This window comes from Lepisosteus oculatus, unplaced genomic scaffold (genome assembly GCF_040954835.1).
Source record: "Lepisosteus oculatus isolate fLepOcu1 unplaced genomic scaffold, fLepOcu1.hap2 HAP2_SCAFFOLD_95, whole genome shotgun sequence".
In the NCBI taxonomy this organism is placed as follows: Eukaryota; Metazoa; Chordata; class Actinopteri; order Semionotiformes; family Lepisosteidae; genus Lepisosteus; species Lepisosteus oculatus.
In genome coordinates, this window is record NW_027168431.1 from 253,130 (window position 1) to 273,790 (window position 20,661).

At 48.9% G+C, this 20,661-nt stretch overlaps 6 non-coding genes across 6 annotated transcripts; all 6 read right to left on the reverse strand.

The window, feature by feature from the left end:
* Positions 1-1,192: 1,192 nt before the first annotated feature.
* On the reverse strand, positions 1,193-1,265 carry trnak-cuu (transfer RNA lysine (anticodon CUU)). Its single transcript has one exon. It is a non-coding gene; the product is annotated as a tRNA-Lys (tRNA).
* An 821-nt stretch (positions 1,266-2,086) lies between these two features.
* On the reverse strand, positions 2,087-2,158 carry trnam-cau (transfer RNA methionine (anticodon CAU)). Its single transcript has one exon. It is a non-coding gene; the product is annotated as a tRNA-Met (tRNA).
* Positions 2,159-8,945: 6,787 nt separating this feature from the next.
* On the reverse strand, positions 8,946-9,018 carry trnak-cuu (transfer RNA lysine (anticodon CUU)). The gene has a single exon. It is a non-coding gene; the product is annotated as a tRNA-Lys (tRNA).
* Positions 9,019-9,839: 821 nt separating this feature from the next.
* Positions 9,840-9,911, reverse strand: trnam-cau (transfer RNA methionine (anticodon CAU)). Its single transcript has one exon. It is a non-coding gene; the product is annotated as a tRNA-Met (tRNA).
* A 6,792-nt stretch (positions 9,912-16,703) lies between these two features.
* trnak-cuu (transfer RNA lysine (anticodon CUU)) lies at positions 16,704-16,776 on the reverse strand. Its single transcript has one exon. It is a non-coding gene; the product is annotated as a tRNA-Lys (tRNA).
* An 821-nt stretch (positions 16,777-17,597) lies between these two features.
* trnam-cau (transfer RNA methionine (anticodon CAU)) lies at positions 17,598-17,669 on the reverse strand. Its single transcript has one exon. It is a non-coding gene; the product is annotated as a tRNA-Met (tRNA).
* Between the last annotated feature and the right edge of the window lie 2,992 nt (positions 17,670-20,661).

Genomic DNA, 20,661 nt, shown 5'->3' on the forward strand with positions numbered 1-20,661 from the left:
ACTTCCTTAGGCAGAGAGAAAGCAACATCGAGGAGCGTCAACAAGACTTTAGAAGCTGCGCCACACGCCACTTTCAGTCGCAGACACAGCAGTTTTAAAGGCACGAATCGCCTTTGCGAACGCCATGAGAAACAGAACGCAAGCTCAGGTCCTGCGGTTTAACAAACAGCCACGGCTTTCAAGCGACATTTCTTTTCTGGAGCGAATTCACTTTCAACTTCAAGAAATTCACACAACTTGCGAAATACGAAATACAAATCTGGCTCATCGCTGCACAAGAAATACCGCCGGCTGGCAAGAAAATGACAACGGTGTTTTTCCTTAACGAAAAACTTCCCATGGAGAAAAACAACGGCTGTGCGTCTCTGTCGGCTTGATTCAGTTTAATGCAAGTATTCATTCTCCTCCTGGAAAATACAGCTTGCGAAAGATGAAATACAATTCTTGGCTTTTCTGGGTGAGTGCAGAAGAAATCCTGCCGGCTGGCAGAAGAATTCCAGCCTTATTTACTCTTTAACCAGAGAAATGAACTGTCTATTGTGATGAAGGCTGCATTAGAAATTGTGCATCTAGCTTAGTTCAATGAAATCGGGAGGTGCACCTGTCTCAAGCGGATGGCTCTTTGCAGGCACACTACGGAAACCTGCGGGCGCAAGTTGGGAGAAGTGACTCTTGCAGAGTGTTGAGCTTCGAGAAGAGGGCTCCGCTCAGGAAGATATTTCCACATGTTGAAGAGTCGCTTTTCGCCCTTTCTTTCCCACATTTTTCCAGTGCGGTTATTGATCGCGTTCAAAATGTTTTCCCAACGTACGTGTTACCTGCAAAATCACAGTGAAACTGTTATGCCCAAAAGATTCCTAATAGTTATTGTATTAGAATAGCTCTCCAATTTCTTAGCCTTCGTACACGCAATGTTTAAGGAAACGCTAGAGTAAATGAAACTGTAAATAGACAGGAGCTCTTCTTAGTTTTCATACAAGTTATGATGGCTGCAGCTCCTATCTGCGTCCGGGTGACCGGAGCCAAGGGATTATCTGCGGAACCTTTGATTTATCTCTCGGGCAAGGAGCTAGATACGCCCTTTTCATCTCGGTTTGATCACACCTGTGCATTAAAACGCAGTGCTCGGTACCATCGAGGTGTAAGAGGTTCAAGGATGAGCGGGAAACTTTGTTAATAAGGAGACGGGCACCGCCCAACGTGGGGCTCGAACCCACGACCCTGAGATTAAGAGTCTCATGCTCTACCGACTGAGCTAGCCGGGCGCCGGTGGAGCTGGTGGTTAACTTGTCCCTGTTGACGGCAATTTGACAAGGTATACTTCCTGGCTTTTCATCATGTGCTGACCGGATTCGAGAGTAGCACACCCTGTTCTTTGTTGATTACTGTACCTCCAGCAGCGCAAATGTCAGTAATCATTGAAATGTACGACCTACAATCTCCTCAGCATGCCCGCGTGGACTCCTCAGTGATCATCCTTCTACGTTCTGCTGTAGTTTTCATGCAAGTGAAAACCGTGCTCCAAATAACAGCGGCACAGTTGTATCCTGTGGTAAGCATTCTTCTAATTCCATCGTTTTGCTCCAGGTAAAAGGTAGCGCATCATAGTGTTGATATTCCAAGGTTTCAGAGTCCGTATTGGATGGCTTGGATGCAGACATCGCTCAGAGCTCCCAGTATGATTTTCCCGAGTTCAGTTTTGCAGTGTTTTAGTGCTTTACTACTTCCAGTGGGCCTTTGAATGCTCTGCTAAGTAGAGACGTGACATAATTACTAATGCGACCGAGTGTGCTGGCTGTTCCTGGTTCGTAATGATTAACGCGAGAAATCAATATAAACATAACTGCTTCGATTTCGAGGTTCAGTTGAAGCTTTCAAAGAAACTATCAAAGACCTCAGAACAACCGAAGACACATTTGGTCATCTCCGTATTGGTGAAGATTAAAGAGTCCCGCAAGTGTCAAGCTTGCACAAACACACACGAGAGAGAAACTCAGGACAGAATTTAAAGAAAGGGAGATGCAGACTATTTGAAGGCACTTTGCTAACCCAATGGCATGCTTATGAATCGTGCATAGGACACACGTAGCAGAGGATGGTTTCGATCCATCGACCTCTGGGTTATGGGCCCAGCACGCTTCCGCTGCGCCACTCTGCTGACGGCCTCTCTGCGTGTGGCGCACAACTGCTCTTTTTATTTCCTACATAAGTGATGAAAGAGTTGAAAGTTTCAACGACAAACGCAGACGTCACTTTGAGCGCTTGGTGTTGTAGCACAAATCATCACATGCTGCTCTACACTGGATTATAAAAGCCGACACATTTTCCAAACATTTTAATGCTGGAGTCACACTGTAGTATTAATAACAGTGCGATACGCGAGGAGCGTAGTGGGATCGCGGTGGCTCATCAGACCGCCCCGGGACAGGGGGCCCGCGTCAGGATGGCCGAGCGGTCTAAGGCGCTGCGTTCAGGTCGCAGTCTCCCCTGGGGGCGTGGGTTCAAATCCCACTCCTGACAAAAAGCTTGCTCAGTGCCGTCTCCAGTCGGGTGCAAATGGGTGAAGCAGCCTGACGCAGGGAACGTGCGCCGATAGGCGTAGGTGTATCCCCTGCCTCTTCCGATTTAGCTCGTGCTCCATAGGATGGAAGCGGATGCTCTGGCTTTTTGACTCGAATATAACCTGATCACAACAGAAGGCCGTGCAGCCCAGTGCTGGTTTAAGAATGCCTCGTGTCTTCAGGCCCCTATTCCTTCAGGTTACCCCTTTGGAATAGTCGTCCGAAAAAGACGGGAAAGGAAAAGCATGTAAGCTCCCACACACTGCGTTAGCATTAGCGGTTGGAATCTGATGGGAGAAAAGCAACCTGGCTCGCCGTCAAGCAATCCATCCCCGGTCTCCCACGTGACAGGCGGGGATACGCACCACTATACTAACGAGGAGCGCTTGCTTGGCGCTTGAAGACACTTCCTCTTGCGGCTACTACTGTTTCCGGTTTCGCCTTTTCTTTTCATTCCTCCCAGAGGAGCGCATGAAAACGTTTCCATCTGCGCCATCCTCACCCCTCCAATGCTATGGTCCCTGCTCCTCCTGGTGCACTGCAAACACTCATTCAGCCGGTTCTTTCAGTTTGAATAATTAGGTCTTCAAAGGCTGGAAGTAGGGCGCAAAAGACATGCCAATGCCAAAAGCGTGGCTGTGTGCTTCCAGCTGTGAAATGTCACTGGTGGACGTTGAAGACATTACTTCCAAGGCAGCAGGTCCAAGCGATTTAGCGTTTGTACAAGAAGCAGGAAGAGAGAAACGGCACTCCGCCTTTTTCTGGGCAGGCCGAAGCGACAGGAGAAGGGCGCCGTAGTGGGCAGGATTCGAGCCGACGCGGGGAGACCCCAATGGCTTTCTAGCCCATCGCCTTAACCGCTCGGCCACGACTACAGGGAGCGCCGCCGCCGCCGGCTTGCGATCATTTAACACGGAGGGCGAGGCGGCGGCGGTAACCTTTTTCAATGTCGCTCTCCGCTTCCCCCCAAAAAAAAGCCAAATGACATGCTAGCACTCGGACACCCTTCAGAAGACTGAAGGGTGGCTTAAAGCTGGAAGGATTAGGTCTCCCCGTTCCGACGCGACAATCGAACTTCCTTAGGCAGAGAGAAAGCAACATCGAGGAGCGTCAACAAGACTTTAGAAGCTGCGCCACACGCCACTTTCAGTCGCAGTCACAGCAGTTTTAAAGGCAGGAATCGCCTTTGCGAACGCCATGAGAAACAGAACGCAAGCTCAGGTCCTGCGGTTTAACAAACAGCCACGGCTTTCATGCGACTGGACATTTCTTTTCTGGAGCGAATTCACTTTCAACTTCAAGAAATTCACACAACTTGCGAAATACGAAATACAAATCTGGCTCATCGCTGCACAAGAAATACCGCCGGCTGGCAAGAAAATGACAACGGTGTTTTTCCTTAACGAAAAACTTCCCATGGAGAAAAACAACGGCTGTGCGTCTCTGTCGGCTTGATTCAGTTTAATGCAAGTATTCATTCTCCTCCTGGAAAATACAGCTTGCGAAAGATGAAATACAATTCTTGGCTTTTCTGGGTGAGTGCAGAAGAAATCCTGCCGGCTGGCAGAAGAATTCCAGCCTTTTTTACTCTTTAACCAGAAACTTGCGAATGATACAAAGCAAGCGGGGTGCGTTTCTGTGCAGCTGTTAACTGAACAGCTGCTGCTTCAAGCCCACCCAGGGCTCATTCCGATTTCAACATCATGCCCCCTGAAGGTAGACTGGATTTCTTTGCGAAGCATTCACCTTTTGGACGTTTCAGGAAAGGTGCGTGTCGATGCCAGACTTGAAAAGCTTTCCATACAAAGAAACAACATAGTGCTTTTGATTGATGGGAAACGGCAAGAGCGGTTTGAGCAGCTCCGGCCTCTCAACCGCTTTACAATGTGATCGGCACCTCGGTAGCCAGTTTAGAAGGCTGAAAAGGATGCTGGAAGCACAGCGACGTTCTAAAACCAGCGCTTGAAAAGCATCTGCATACATAAAATGTCCATTTCCCCAAAGCTGAATCTGCATCTTCAGAAGATTGTCAGCTATACGTTTTCGTTCTTTGTTTCCTTTTTTTACGACAAGCTTTCGAGAAATGAACTGTCTATTGTGATGAAGGCTGCATTAGAAATTGTGCATCTAGCTTAGTTCAATGAAATCGGGAGGTGCACCTGTCTCAAGCGGATGGCTCTTTGCAGGCACACTACGGAAACCTGCGGGCGCAAGTTGGGAGAAGTGACTCTTGCAGAGTGTTGAGCTTCGAGAAGAGGGCTCCGCTCAGGAAGATATTTCCACATGTTGAAGAGTCGCTTTTCGCCCTTTCTTTCCCACATTTTTCCAGTGCGGTTATTGATCGCGTTCAAAATGTTTTCCCAACGTACGTGTTACCTGCAAAATCACAGTGAAACTGTTATGCCCAAAAGATTCCTAATAGTTATTGTATTAGAATAGCTCTCCAATTTCTTAGCCTTCGTACACGCAATGTTTAAGGAAACGCTAGAGTAAATGAAACTGTAAATAGACAGGAGCTCTTCTTAGTTTTCATACAAGTTATGATGGCTGCAGCTCCTATCTGCGTCCGGGTGACCGGAGCCAAGGGATTATCTGCGGAACCTTTGATTTATCTCTCGGGCAAGGAGCTAGATACGCCCTTTTCATCTCGGTTTGATCACACCTGTGCATTAAAACGCAGTGCTCGGTACCATCGAGGTGTAAGAGGTTCAAGGATGAGCGGGAAACTTTGTTAATAAGGAGACGGGCACCACCCAACGTGGGGCTTGAACCCACGACCCTGAGATTAAGAGTCTCATGCTCTACCGACTGAGCTAGCCGGGCGCCGGTTGAGCTGGTGGTTAACTTGTCCCTGTTGACGGCAGTTTGACAAGGTATACTTCCTGGCTTTTCATCATGTGCTGACCGGATTCGAGAGTAGCACACCCTGTTCTTTGTTGATTACTGTACCTCCAGCAGCGCAAATGTCAGTAATCATTGAAATGTACGACCTACAATCTCCTCAGCATGCCCGCGTGGACTCCTCAGTGATCATCCTTCTACGTTCTGCTGTAGTTTTCATGCAAGTGAAAACCGTGCTCCAAATAACAGCGGCACAGTTGTATCCTGTGGTAAGCATTCTTCTAATTCCATCGTTTTGCTCCAGGTAAAAGGTAGCGCATCATAGTGTTGATATTCCAAGGTTTCAGAGTCCGTATTGGATGGCTTGGATGCAGACATCGCTCAGAGCTCCCAGTATGATTTTCCCGAGTTCAGTTTTGCAGTGTTTTAGTGCTTTACTACTTCCAGTGGGCCTTTGAATGCTCTGCTAAGTAGAGACGTGACATAATTACTAATGCGACCGAGTGTGCTGGCTGTTCCTGGTTCGTAATGATTAACGCGAGAAATCAATATAAACATAACTGCTTCGATTTCGAGGTTCAGTTGAAGCTTTCAAAGAAACTATCAAAGACCTCAGAACAACCGAAGACACATTTGGTCATCTCCGTATTGGTGAAGATTAAAGAGTCCCGCAAGTGTCAAGCTTGCACAAACACACACGAGAGAGAAACTCAGGACAGAATTTAAAGAAAGGGAGATGCAGACTATTTGAAGGCACTTTGCTAACCCAATGGCATGCTTATGAATCGTGCATAGGACACACGTAGCAGAGGATGGTTTCGATCCATCGACCTCTGGGTTATGGGCCCAGCACGCTTCCGCTGCGCCACTTTGCTGACGGCCTCTCTGCGTGTGGCGCACAACTGCTCTTTTTATTTCCTACATAAGTGATGAAAGAGTTGAAAGTTTCAACGACAAACGCAGACGTCACTTTGAGCGCTTGGTGTTGTAGCACAAATCATCACATGCTGCTCTACACTGGATTATAAAAGCCGACACATTTTCCAAACATTTTAATGCTGGAGTCACACTGTAGTATTAATAACAGTGCGATACGCGAGGAGCGTAGTGGGATCACGGTGGCTCATCAGACCGCCCCGGGACAGGGGGCCCGCGTCAGGATGGCCGAGCGGTCTAAGGCGCTGCGTTCAGGTCGCAGTCTCCCCTGGGGGCGTGGGTTCAAATCCCACTCCTGACAAAAAGCTTGCTCAGTGCCGTCTCCAGTCGGGTGCAAATGGGTGAAGCAGCCTGACGCAGGGAACGTGCGCCGATAGGCGTAGGTGTATCCCCTGCCTCTTCCGATTTAGCTCGTGCTCCATAGGATGGAAGCGGATGCTCTGGCTTTTTGACTCGAATATAACCTGATCACAACAGAAGGCCGTGCAGCCCAGTGCTGGTTTAAGAATGCCTCGTGTCTTCAGGCCCCTATTCCTTCAGGTTACCCCTTTGGAATAGTCGTCCGAAAAAGACGGGAAAGGAAAAGCATGTAAGCTCCCACACACTGCGTTAGCATTAGCGGTTGGAATCTGATGGGAGAAAAGCAACCTGGCTCGCCGTCAAGCAATCCATCCCCGGTCTCCCACGTGACAGGCGGGGATACGCACCACTATACTAACGAGGAGCGCTTGCTTGGCGCTTGAAGACACTTCCTCTTGCGGCTACTACTGTTTCCGGTTTCGCCTTTTCTTTTCATTCCTCCCAGAGGAGCGCATGAAAACGTTTCCATCTGCGCCATCCTCACCCCTCCAATGCTATGGTCCCTGCTCCTCCTGGTGCACTGCAAACACTCATTCAGCCGGTTCTTTCAGTTTGAATAATTAGGTCTTCAAAGGCTGGAAGTAGGGCGCAAAAGACATGCCAATGCCAAAAGCGTGGCTGTGTGCTTCCAGCTGTGAAATGTCACTGGTGGACGTTGAAGACATTACTTCCAAGGCAGCAGGTCCAAGCGATTTAGCGTTTGTACAAGAAGCAGGAAGAGAGAAACGGCACTCCGCCTTTTTCTGGGCAGGCCGAAGCGACAGGAGAAGGGCGCCGTAGTGGGCAGGATTCGAGCCGACGCGGGGAGACCCCAATGGCTTTCTAGCCCATCGCCTTAACCGCTCGGCCACGACTACAGGGAGCGCCGCCGCCGCCGGCTTGCGATCATTTAACACGGAGGGCGAGGCGGCGGCGGTAACCTTTTTCAATGTCGCTCTCCGCTTCCCCCCAAAAAAAAGCCAAATGACATGCTAGCACTCGGACACCCTTCAGAAGACTGAAGGGTGGCTTAAAGCTGGAAGGATTAGGTCTCCCCGTTCCGACGCGACAATCGAACTTCCTTAGGCAGAGAGAAAGCAACATCGAGGAGCGTCAACAAGACTTTAGAAGCTGCGCCACACGCCACTTTCAGTCGCAGTCACAGCAGTTTTAAAGGCAGGAATCGCCTTTGCGAACGCCATGAGAAACAGAACGCAAGCTCAGGTCCTGCGGTTTAACAAACAGCCACGGCTTTCAAGCGACATTTCTTTTCTGGAGCGAATTCACTTTCAACTTCAAGAAATTCACACAACTTGCGAAATACGAAATACAAATCTGGCTCATCGCTGCACAAGAAATACCGCCGGCTGGCAAGAAAATGACAACGGTGTTTTTCCTTAACGAAAAACTTCCCATGGAGAAAAACAACGGCTGTGCGTCTCTGTCGGCTTGATTCAGTTTAATGCAAGTATTCATTCTCCTCCTGGAAAATACAGCTTGCGAAAGATGAAATACAATTCTTGGCTTTTCTGGGTGAGTGCAGAAGAAATCCTGCCGGCTGGCAGAAGAATTCCAGCCTTATTTACTCTTTAACCAGAGAAATGAACTGTCTATTGTGATGAAGGCTGCATTAGAAATTGTGCATCTAGCTTAGTTCAATGAAATCGGGAGGTGCACCTGTCTCAAGCGGATGGCTCTTTGCAGGCACACTACGGAAACCTGCGGGCGCAAGTTGGGAGAAGTGACTCTTGCAGAGTGTTGAGCTTCGAGAAGAGGGCTCCGCTCAGGAAGATATTTCCACATGTTGAAGAGTCGCTTTTCGCCCTTTCTTTCCCACATTTTTCCAGTGCGGTTATTGATCGCGTTCAAAATGTTTTCCCAACGTACGTGTTACCTGCAAAATCACAGTGAAACTGTTATGCCCAAAAGATTCCTAATAGTTATTGTATTAGAATAGCTCTCCAATTTCTTAGCCTTCGTACACGCAATGTTTAAGGAAACGCTAGAGTAAATGAAACTGTAAATAGACAGGAGCTCTTCTTAGTTTTCATACAAGTTATGATGGCTGCAGCTCCTATCTGCGTCCGGGTGACCGGAGCCAAGGGATTATCTGCGGAACCTTTGATTTATCTCTCGGGCAAGGAGCTAGATACGCCCTTTTCATCTCGGTTTGATCACACCTGTGCATTAAAACGCAGTGCTCGGTACCATCGAGGTGTAAGAGGTTCAAGGATGAGCGGGAAACTTTGTTAATAAGGAGACGGGCACCGCCCAACGTGGGGCTCGAACCCACGACCCTGAGATTAAGAGTCTCATGCTCTACCGACTGAGCTAGCCGGGCGCCGGTGGAGCTGGTGGTTAACTTGTCCCTGTTGACGGCAATTTGACAAGGTATACTTCCTGGCTTTTCATCATGTGCTGACCGGATTCGAGAGTAGCACACCCTGTTCTTTGTTGATTACTGTACCTCCAGCAGCGCAAATGTCAGTAATCATTGAAATGTACGACCTACAATCTCCTCAGCATGCCCGCGTGGACTCCTCAGTGATCATCCTTCTACGTTCTGCTGTAGTTTTCATGCAAGTGAAAACCGTGCTCCAAATAACAGCGGCACAGTTGTATCCTGTGGTAAGCATTCTTCTAATTCCATCGTTTTGCTCCAGGTAAAAGGTAGCGCATCATAGTGTTGATATTCCAAGGTTTCAGAGTCCGTATTGGATGGCTTGGATGCAGACATCGCTCAGAGCTCCCAGTATGATTTTCCCGAGTTCAGTTTTGCAGTGTTTTAGTGCTTTACTACTTCCAGTGGGCCTTTGAATGCTCTGCTAAGTAGAGACGTGACATAATTACTAATGCGACCGAGTGTGCTGGCTGTTCCTGGTTCGTAATGATTAACGCGAGAAATCAATATAAACATAACTGCTTCGATTTCGAGGTTCAGTTGAAGCTTTCAAAGAAACTATCAAAGACCTCAGAACAACCGAAGACACATTTGGTCATCTCCGTATTGGTGAAGATTAAAGAGTCCCGCAAGTGTCAAGCTTGCACAAACACACACGAGAGAGAAACTCAGGACAGAATTTAAAGAAAGGGAGATGCAGACTATTTGAAGGCACTTTGCTAACCCAATGGCATGCTTATGAATCGTGCATAGGACACACGTAGCAGAGGATGGTTTCGATCCATCGACCTCTGGGTTATGGGCCCAGCACGCTTCCGCTGCGCCACTCTGCTGACGGCCTCTCTGCGTGTGGCGCACAACTGCTCTTTTTATTTCCTACATAAGTGATGAAAGAGTTGAAAGTTTCAACGACAAACGCAGACGTCACTTTGAGCGCTTGGTGTTGTAGCACAAATCATCACATGCTGCTCTACACTGGATTATAAAAGCCGACACATTTTCCAAACATTTTAATGCTGGAGTCACACTGTAGTATTAATAACAGTGCGATACGCGAGGAGCGTAGTGGGATCGCGGTGGCTCATCAGACCGCCCCGGGACAGGGGGCCCGCGTCAGGATGGCCGAGCGGTCTAAGGCGCTGCGTTCAGGTCGCAGTCTCCCCTGGGGGCGTGGGTTCAAATCCCACTCCTGACAAAAAGCTTGCTCAGTGCCGTCTCCAGTCGGGTGCAAATGGGTGAAGCAGCCTGACGCAGGGAACGTGCGCCGATAGGCGTAGGTGTATCCCCTGCCTCTTCCGATTTAGCTCGTGCTCCATAGGATGGAAGCGGATGCTCTGGCTTTTTGACTCGAATATAACCTGATCACAACAGAAGGCCGTGCAGCCCAGTGCTGGTTTAAGAATGCCTCGTGTCTTCAGGCCCCTATTCCTTCAGGTTACCCCTTTGGAATAGTCGTCCGAAAAAGACGGGAAAGGAAAAGCATGTAAGCTCCCACACACTGCGTTAGCATTAGCGGTTGGAATCTGATGGGAGAAAAGCAACCTGGCTCGCCGTCAAGCAATCCATCCCCGGTCTCCCACGTGACAGGCGGGGATACGCACCACTATACTAACGAGGAGCGCTTGCTTGGCGCTTGAAGACACTTCCTCTTGCGGCTACTACTGTTTCCGGTTTCGCCTTTTCTTTTCATTCCTCCCAGAGGAGCGCATGAAAACGTTTCCATCTGCGCCATCCTCACCCCTCCAATGCTATGGTCCCTGCTCCTCCTGGTGCACTGCAAACACTCATTCAGCCGGTTCTTTCAGTTTGAATAATTAGGTCTTCAAAGGCTGGAAGTAGGGCGCAAAAGACATGCCAATGCCAAAAGCGTGGCTGTGTGCTTCCAGCTGTGAAATGTCACTGGTGGACGTTGAAGACATTACTTCCAAGGCAGCAGGTCCAAGCGATTTAGCGTTTGTACAAGAAGCAGGAAGAGAGAAACGGCACTCCGCCTTTTTCTGGGCAGGCCGAAGCGACAGGAGAAGGGCGCCGTAGTGGGCAGGATTCGAGCCGACGCGGGGAGACCCCAATGGCTTTCTAGCCCATCGCCTTAACCGCTCGGCCACGACTACAGGGAGCGCCGCCGCCGCCGGCTTGCGATCATTTAACACGGAGGGCGAGGCGGCGGCGGTAACCTTTTTCAATGTCGCTCTCCGCTTCCCCCCAAAAAAAAGCCAAATGACATGCTAGCACTCGGACACCCTTCAGAAGACTGAAGGGTGGCTTAAAGCTGGAAGGATTAGGTCTCCCCGTTCCGACGCGACAATCGAACTTCCTTAGGCAGAGAGAAAGCAACATCGAGGAGCGTCAACAAGACTTTAGAAGCTGCGCCACACGCCACTTTCAGTCGCAGTCACAGCAGTTTTAAAGGCAGGAATCGCCTTTGCGAACGCCATGAGAAACAGAACGCAAGCTCAGGTCCTGCGGTTTAACAAACAGCCACGGCTTTCATGCGACTGGACATTTCTTTTCTGGAGCGAATTCACTTTCAACTTCAAGAAATTCACACAACTTGCGAAATACGAAATACAAATCTGGCTCATCGCTGCACAAGAAATACCGCCGGCTGGCAAGAAAATGACAACGGTGTTTTTCCTTAACGAAAAACTTCCCATGGAGAAAAACAACGGCTGTGCGTCTCTGTCGGCTTGATTCAGTTTAATGCAAGTATTCATTCTCCTCCTGGAAAATACAGCTTGCGAAAGATGAAATACAATTCTTGGCTTTTCTGGGTGAGTGCAGAAGAAATCCTGCCGGCTGGCAGAAGAATTCCAGCCTTTTTTACTCTTTAACCAGAAACTTGCGAATGATACAAAGCAAGCGGGGTGCGTTTCTGTGCAGCTGTTAACTGAACAGCTGCTGCTTCAAGCCCACCCAGGGCTCATTCCGATTTCAACATCATGCCCCCTGAAGGTAGACTGGATTTCTTTGCGAAGCATTCACCTTTTGGACGTTTCAGGAAAGGTGCGTGTCGATGCCAGACTTGAAAAGCTTTCCATACAAAGAAACAACATAGTGCTTTTGATTGATGGGAAACGGCAAGAGCGGTTTGAGCAGCTCCGGCCTCTCAACCGCTTTACAATGTGATCGGCACCTCGGTAGCCAGTTTAGAAGGCTGAAAAGGATGCTGGAAGCACAGCGACGTTCTAAAACCAGCGCTTGAAAAGCATCTGCATACATAAAATGTCCATTTCCCCAAAGCTGAATCTGCATCTTCAGAAGATTGTCAGCTATACGTTTTCGTTCTTTGTTTCCTTTTTTTACGACAAGCTTTCGAGAAATGAACTGTCTATTGTGATGAAGGCTGCATTAGAAATTGTGCATCTAGCTTAGTTCAATGAAATCGGGAGGTGCACCTGTCTCAAGCGGATGGCTCTTTGCAGGCACACTACGGAAACCTGCGGGCGCAAGTTGGGAGAAGTGACTCTTGCAGAGTGTTGAGCTTCGAGAAGAGGGCTCCGCTCAGGAAGATATTTCCACATGTTGAAGAGTCGCTTTTCGCCCTTTCTTTCCCACATTTTTCCAGTGCGGTTATTGATCGCGTTCAAAATGTTTTCCCAACGTACGTGTTACCTGCAAAATCACAGTGAAACTGTTATGCCCAAAAGATTCCTAATAGTTATTGTATTAGAATAGCTCTCCAATTTCTTAGCCTTCGTACACGCAATGTTTAAGGAAACGCTAGAGTAAATGAAACTGTAAATAGACAGGAGCTCTTCTTAGTTTTCATACAAGTTATGATGGCTGCAGCTCCTATCTGCGTCCGGGTGACCGGAGCCAAGGGATTATCTGCGGAACCCTTGATTTATCTCTCGGGCAAGGAGCTAGATACGCCCTTTTCATCTCGGTTTGATCACACCTGTGCATTAAAACGCAGTGCTCGGTACCATCGAGGTGTAAGAGGTTCAAGGATGAGCGGGAAACTTTGTTAATAAGGAGACGGGCACCACCCAACGTGGGGCTTGAACCCACGACCCTGAGATTAAGAGTCTCATGCTCTACCGACTGAGCTAGCCGGGCGCCGGTTGAGCTGGTGGTTAACTTGTCCCTGTTGACGGCAGTTTGACAAGGTATACTTCCTGGCTTTTCATCATGTGCTGACCGGATTCGAGAGTAGCACACCCTGTTCTTTGTTGATTACTGTACCTCCAGCAGCGCAAATGTCAGTAATCATTGAAATGTACGACCTACAATCTCCTCAGCATGCCCGCGTGGACTCCTCAGTGATCATCCTTCTACGTTCTGCTGTAGTTTTCATGCAAGTGAAAACCGTGCTCCAAATAACAGCGGCACAGTTGTATCCTGTGGTAAGCATTCTTCTAATTCCATCGTTTTGCTCCAGGTAAAAGGTAGCGCATCATAGTGTTGATATTCCAAGGTTTCAGAGTCCGTATTGGATGGCTTGGATGCAGACATCGCTCAGAGCTCCCAGTATGATTTTCCCGAGTTCAGTTTTGCAGTGTTTTAGTGCTTTACTACTTCCAGTGGGCCTTTGAATGCTCTGCTAAGTAGAGACGTGACATAATTACTAATGCGACCGAGTGTGCTGGCTGTTCCTGGTTCGTAATGATTAACGCGAGAAATCAATATAAACATAACTGCTTCGATTTCGAGGTTCAGTTGAAGCTTTCAAAGAAACTATCAAAGACCTCAGAACAACCGAAGACACATTTGGTCATCTCCGTATTGGTGAAGATTAAAGAGTCCCGCAAGTGTCAAGCTTGCACAAACACACACGAGAGAGAAACTCAGGACAGAATTTAAAGAAAGGGAGATGCAGACTATTTGAAGGCACTTTGCTAACCCAATGGCATGCTTATGAATCGTGCATAGGACACACGTAGCAGAGGATGGTTTCGATCCATCGACCTCTGGGTTATGGGCCCAGCACGCTTCCGCTGCGCCACTTTGCTGACGGCCTCTCTGCGTGTGGCGCACAACTGCTCTTTTTATTTCCTACATAAGTGATGAAAGAGTTGAAAGTTTCAACGACAAACGCAGACGTCACTTTGAGCGCTTGGTGTTGTAGCACAAATCATCACATGCTGCTCTACACTGGATTATAAAAGCCGACACATTTTCCAAACATTTTAATGCTGGAGTCACACTGTAGTATTAATAACAGTGCGATACGCGAGGAGCGTAGTGGGATCACGGTGGCTCATCAGACCGCCCCGGGACAGGGGGCCCGCGTCAGGATGGCCGAGCGGTCTAAGGCGCTGCGTTCAGGTCGCAGTCTCCCCTGGGGGCGTGGGTTCAAATCCCACTCCTGACAAAAAGCTTGCTCAGTGCCGTCTCCAGTCGGGTGCAAATGGGTGAAGCAGCCTGACGCAGGGAACGTGCGCCGATAGGCGTAGGTGTATCCCCTGCCTCTTCCGATTTAGCTCGTGCTCCATAGGATGGAAGCGGATGCTCTGGCTTTTTGACTCGAATATAACCTGATCACAACAGAAGGCCGTGCAGCCCAGTGCTGGTTTAAGAATGCCTCGTGTCTTCAGGCCCCTATTCCTTCAGGTTACCCCTTTGGAATAGTCGTCCGAAAAAGACGGGAAAGGAAAAGCATGTAAGCTCCCACACACTGCGTTAGCATTAGCGGTTGGAATCTGATGGGAGAAAAGCAACCTGGCTCGCCGTCAAGCAATCCATCCCCGGTCTCCCACGTGACAGGCGGGGATACGCACCACTATACTAACGAGGAGCGCTTGCTTGGCGCTTGAAGACACTTCCTCTTGCGGCTACTACTGTTTCCGGTTTCGCCTTTTCTTTTCATTCCTCCCAGAGGAGCGCATGAAAACGTTTCCATCTGCGCCATCCTCACCCCTCCAATGCTATGGTCCCTGCTCCTCCTGGTGCACTGCAAACACTCATTCAGCCGGTTCTTTCAGTTTGAATAATTAGGTCTTCAAAGGCTGGAAGTAGGGCGCAAAAGACATGCCAATGCCAAAAGCGTGGCTGTGTGCTTCCAGCTGTGAAATGTCACTGGTGGACGTTGAAGACATTACTTCCAAGGCAGCAGGTCCAAGCGATTTAGCGTTTGTACAAGAAGCAGGAAGAGAGAAACGGCACTCCGCCTTTTTCTGGGCAGGCCGAAGCGACAGGAGAAGGGCGCCGTAGTGGGCAGGATTCGAGCCGACGCGGGGAGACCCCAATGGCTTTCTAGCCCATCGCCTTAACCGCTCGGCCACGACTACAGGGAGCGCCGCCGCCGCCGGCTTGCGATCATTTAACACGGAGGGCGAGGCGGCGGCGGTAACCTTTTTCAATGTCGCTCTCCGCTTCCCCCCAAAAAAAAGCCAAATGACATGCTAGCACTCGGACACCCTTCAGAAGACTGAAGGGTGGCTTAAAGCTGGAAGGATTAGGTCTCCCCGTTCCGACGCGACAATCGAACTTCCTTAGGCAGAGAGAAAGCAACATCGAGGAGCGTCAACAAGACTTTAGAAGCTGCGCCACACGCCACTTTCAGTCGCAGTCACAGCAGTTTTAAAGGCAGGAATCGCCTTTGCGAACGCCATGAGAAACAGAACGCAAGCTCAGGTCCTGCGGTTTAACAAACAGCCACGGCTTTCATGCGACTGGACATTTCTTTTCTGGAGCGAATTCACTTTCAACTTCAAGAAATTCACACAACTTGCGAAATACGAAATACAAATCTGGCTCATCGCTGCACAAGAAATACCGCCGGCTGGCAAGAAAATGACAACGGTGTTTTTCCTTAACGAAAAACTTCCCATGGAGAAAAACAACGGCTGTGCGTCTCTGTCGGCTTGATTCAGTTTAATGCAAGTATTCATTCTCCTCCTGGAAAATACAGCTTGCGAAAGATGAAATACAATTCTTGGCTTTTCTGGGTGAGTGCAGAAGAAATCCTGCCGGCTGGCAGAAGAATTCCAGCCTTATTTACTCTTTAACCAGAGAAATGAACTGTCTATTGTGATGAAGGCTGCATTAGAAATTGTGCATCTAGCTTAGTTCAATGAAATCGGGAGGTGCACCTGTCTCAAGCGGATGGCTCTTTGCAGGCACACTACGGAAACCTGCGGGCGCAAGTTGGGAGAAGTGACTCTTGCAGAGTGTTGAGCTTCGAGAAGAGGGCTCCGCTCAGGAAGATATTTCCACATGTTGAAGAGTCGCTTTTCGCCCTTTCTTTCCCACATTTTTCCAGTGCGGTTATTGATCGCGTTCAAAATGTTTTCCCAACGTACGTGTTACCTGCAAAATCACAGTGAAACTGTTATGCCCAAAAGATTCCTAATAGTTATTGTATTAGAATAGCTCTCCAATTTCTTAGCCTTCGTACACGCAATGTTTAAGGAAACGCTAGAGTAAATGAAACTGTAAATAGACAGGAGCTCTTCTTAGTTTTCATACAAGTTATGATGGCTGCAGCTCCTATCTGCGTCCGGGTGACCGGAGCCAAGGGATTATCTGCGGAACCCTTGATTTATCTCTCGGGCAAGGAGCTAGATACGCCCTTTTCATCTCGGTTTGATCACACCTGTGCATTAAAACGCAGTGCTCGGTACCATCGAGGTGTAAGAGGTTCAAGGATGAGCGGGAAACTTTGTTAATAAGGAGACGGGCACCGCCCAACGTGGGGCTCGAACCCACGACCCTGAGATTAAGAGTCTCATGCTCTACCGACTGAGCTAGCCGGGCGCCGGTGGAGCTGGTGGTTAACTTGTCCCTGTTGACGGCAATTTGACAAGGTATACTTCCTGGCTTTTCATCATGTGCTGACCGGATTCGAGAGTAGCACACCCTGTTCTTTGTTGATTACTGTACCTCCAGCAGCGCAAATGTCAGTAATCATTGAAATGTACGACCTACAATCTCCTCAGCATGCCCGCGTGGACTCCTCAGTGATCATCCTTCTACGTTCTGCTGTAGTTTTCATGCAAGTGAAAACCGTGCTCCAAATAACAGCGGCACAGTTGTATCCTGCGGTAAGCATTCTTCTAATTCCATCGTTTTGCTCCAGGTAAAAGGTAGCGCATCATAGTGTTGATATTCCAAGGTTTCAGAGTCCGTATTGGATGGCTTGGATGCAGACATCGCTCAGAGCTCCCAGTATGATTTTCCCGAGTTCAGTTTTGCAGTGTTTTAGTGCTTTACTACTTCCAGTGGGCCTTTGAATGCTCTGCTAAGTAGAGACGTGACATAATTACTAATGCGACCGAGTGTGCTGGCTGTTCCTGGTTCGTAATGATTAACGCGAGAAATCAATCTAAACATAACTGCTTCGATTTCGAGGTTCAGTTGAAGCTTTCAAAGAAACTATCAAAGACCTCAGAACAACCGAAGACACATTTGGTCATCTCCGTATTGGTGAAGATTAAAGAGTCCCGCAAGTGTCAAGCTTGCACAAACACACACGAGAGAGAAACTCAGGACAGAATTTAAAGAAAGGGAGATGCAGACTATTTGAAGGCACTTTGCTAACCCAATGGCATGCTTATGAATCGTGCATAGGACACACGTAGCAGAGGATGGTTTCGATCCATCGACCTCTGGGTTATGGGCCCAGCACGCTTCCGCTGCGCCACTCTGCTGACGGCCTCTCTGCGTGTGGCGCACAACTGCTCTTTTTATTTCCTACATAAGTGATGAAAGAGTTGAAAGTTTCAACGACAAACGCAGACGTCACTTTGAGCGCTTGGTGTTGTAGCACAAATCATCACATGCTGCTCTACACTGGATTATAAAAGCCGACACATTTTCCAAACATTTTAATGCTGGAGTCACACTGTAGTATTAATAACAGTGCGATACGCGAGGAGCGTAGTGGGATCGCGGTGGCTCATCAGACCGCCCCGGGACAGGGGGCCCGCGTCAGGATGGCCGAGCGGTCTAAGGTGCTGCGTTCAGGTCGCAGTCTCCCCTGGGGGCGTGGGTTCGAATCCCACTCCTGACAAAAAGCTTGCTCAGTGCCGTCTCCAGTCGGGTGCAAATGGGTGAAGCAGCCTGACGCAGGGAACGTGCGCCGATAGGCGTAGGTGTATCCCCTGCCTCTTCCGATTTAGCTCGTGCTCCATAGGATGGAAGCGGATGCTCTGGCTTTTTGACTCGAATATAACCTGATCACAACAGAAGGCCGTGCAGCCCAGTGCTGGTTTAAGAATGCCTCGTGTCTTCAGGCCCCTATTCCTTCAGGTTACCCCTTTGGAATAGTCGTCCGAAAAAGACGGGAAAGGAAAAGCATGTAAGCTCCCACACACTGCGTTAGCATTAGCGGTTGGAATCTGATGGGAGAAAAGCAACCTGGCTCGCCGTCAAGCAATCCATCCCCGGTCTCCCACGTGACAGGCGGGGATACGCACCACTATACTAACGAGGAGCGCTTGCTTGGCGCTTGAAGACACTTCCTCTTGCGGCTACTACTGTTTCCGGTTTCGCCTTTTCTTTTCATTCCTCCCAGAGGAGCGCATGAAAACGTTTCCATCTGCGCCATCCTCACCCCTCCAATGCTATGGTCCCTGCTCCTCCTGGTGCACTGCAAACACTCATTCAGCCGGTTCTTTCAGTTTGAATAATTAGGTCTTCAAAGGCTGGAAGTAGGGCGCAAAAGACATGCCAATGCCAAAAGCGTGGCTGTGTGCTTCCAGCTGTGAAATGTCACTGGTGGATGTTGAAGACATTACTTCCAAGGCAGCAGGTCCAAGCGATTTAGCGTTTGTACAAGAAGCAGGAAGAGAGAAACGGCACTCCGCCTTTTTCTGGGCAGGCCGAAGCGACAGGAGAAGGGCGCCGTAGTGGGCAGGATTCGAGCCGACGCGGGGAGACCCCAATGGCTTTCTAGCCCATCGCCTTAACCGCTCGGCCACGACTACAGGGAGCGCCGCCGCCGCCGGCTTGCAATCATTTAACACGGAGGGCGAGGCGGCGGCGGTAACCTTTTTCAATGTCGCTCTCCGCTTCCCCCCAAAAAAAAGCCAAATGACATGCTAGCACTCGGACACCCTTCAGAAGACTGAAGGGTGGCTTAAAGCTGGAAGGATTAGGTCTCCCCGTTCCGACGCGACAATCGAACTTCCTTAGGCAGAGAGAAAGCAACATCGAGGAGCGTCAACAAGACTTTAGAAGCTGCGCCACACGCCACTTTCAGTCGCAGTCACAGCAGTTTTAAAGGCAGGAATCGCCTTTGCGAACGCCATGAGAAACAGAACGCAAGCTCAGGTCCTGCGGTTTAACAAACAGCCACGGCTTTCATGCGACTGGACATTTCTTTTCTGGAGCGAATTCACTTTCAACTTCAAGAAATTCACACAACTTGCGAAATACGAAATACAAATCTGGCTCATCGCTGCACAAGAAATACCGCCGGCTGGCAAGAAAATGACAACGGTGTTTTTCCTTAACGAAAAACTTCCCATGGAGAAAAACAACGGCTGTGCGTCTCTGTCGGCTTGATTCAGTTTAATGCAAGTATTCATTCTCCTCCTGGAAAATACAGCTTGCGAAAGATGAAATACAATTCTTGGCTTTTCTGGGTGAGTGCAGAAGAAATCCTGCCGGCTGGCAGAAGAATTCCAGCCTTTTTTACTCTTTAACCAGAAACTTGCGAATGATACAAAGCAAGCGGGGTGCGTTTCTGTGCAGCTGTTAACTGAACAGCTGCTGCTTCAAGCCCACCCAGGGCTCATTCCGATTTCAACATCATGCCCCCTGAAGGTAGACTGGATTTCTTTGCGAAGCATTCACCTTTTGGACGTTTCAGGAAAGGTGCGTGTCGATGCCAGACTTGAAAAGCTTTCCATACAAAGAAACAACATAGTGCTTTTGATTGATGGGAAACGGCAAGAGCGGTTTGAGCAGCTCCGGCCTCTCAACCGCTTTACAATGTGATCGGCACCTCGGTAGCCAGTTTAGAAGGCTGAAAAGGATGCTGGAAGCACAGCGACGTTCTAAAACCAGCGCTTGAAAAGCATCTGCATACATAAAATGTCCATTTCCCCAAAGCTGAATCTGCATCTTCAGAAGATTGTCAGCTATACGTTTTCGTTCTTTGTTTCCTTTTTTTACGACAAGCTTTCGAGAAATGAACTGTCTATTGTGATGAAGGCTGCATTAGAAATTGTGCATCTAGCTTAGTTCAATGAAATCGGGAGGTGCACCTGTCTCAAGCGGATGGCTCTTTGCAGGCACACTACGGAAACCTGCGGGCGCAAGTTGGGAGAAGTGACTCTTGCAGAGTGTTGAGCTTCGAGAAGAGGGCTCCGCTCAGGAAGATATTTCCACATGTTGAAGAGTCGCTTTTCGCCCTTTCTTTCCCACATTTTTCCAGTGCGGTTATTGATCGCGTTCAAAATGTTTTCCCAACGTACGTGTTACCTGCAAAATCACAGTGAAACTGTTATGCCCAAAAGATTCCTAATAGTTATTGTATTAGAATAGCTCTCCAATTTCTTAGCCTTCGTACACGCAATGTTTAAGGAAACGCTAGAGTAAATGAAACTGTAAATAGACAGGAGCTCTTCTTAGTTTTCATACAAGTTATGATGGCTGCAGCTCCTATCTGCGTCCGGGTGACCGGAGCCAAGGGAT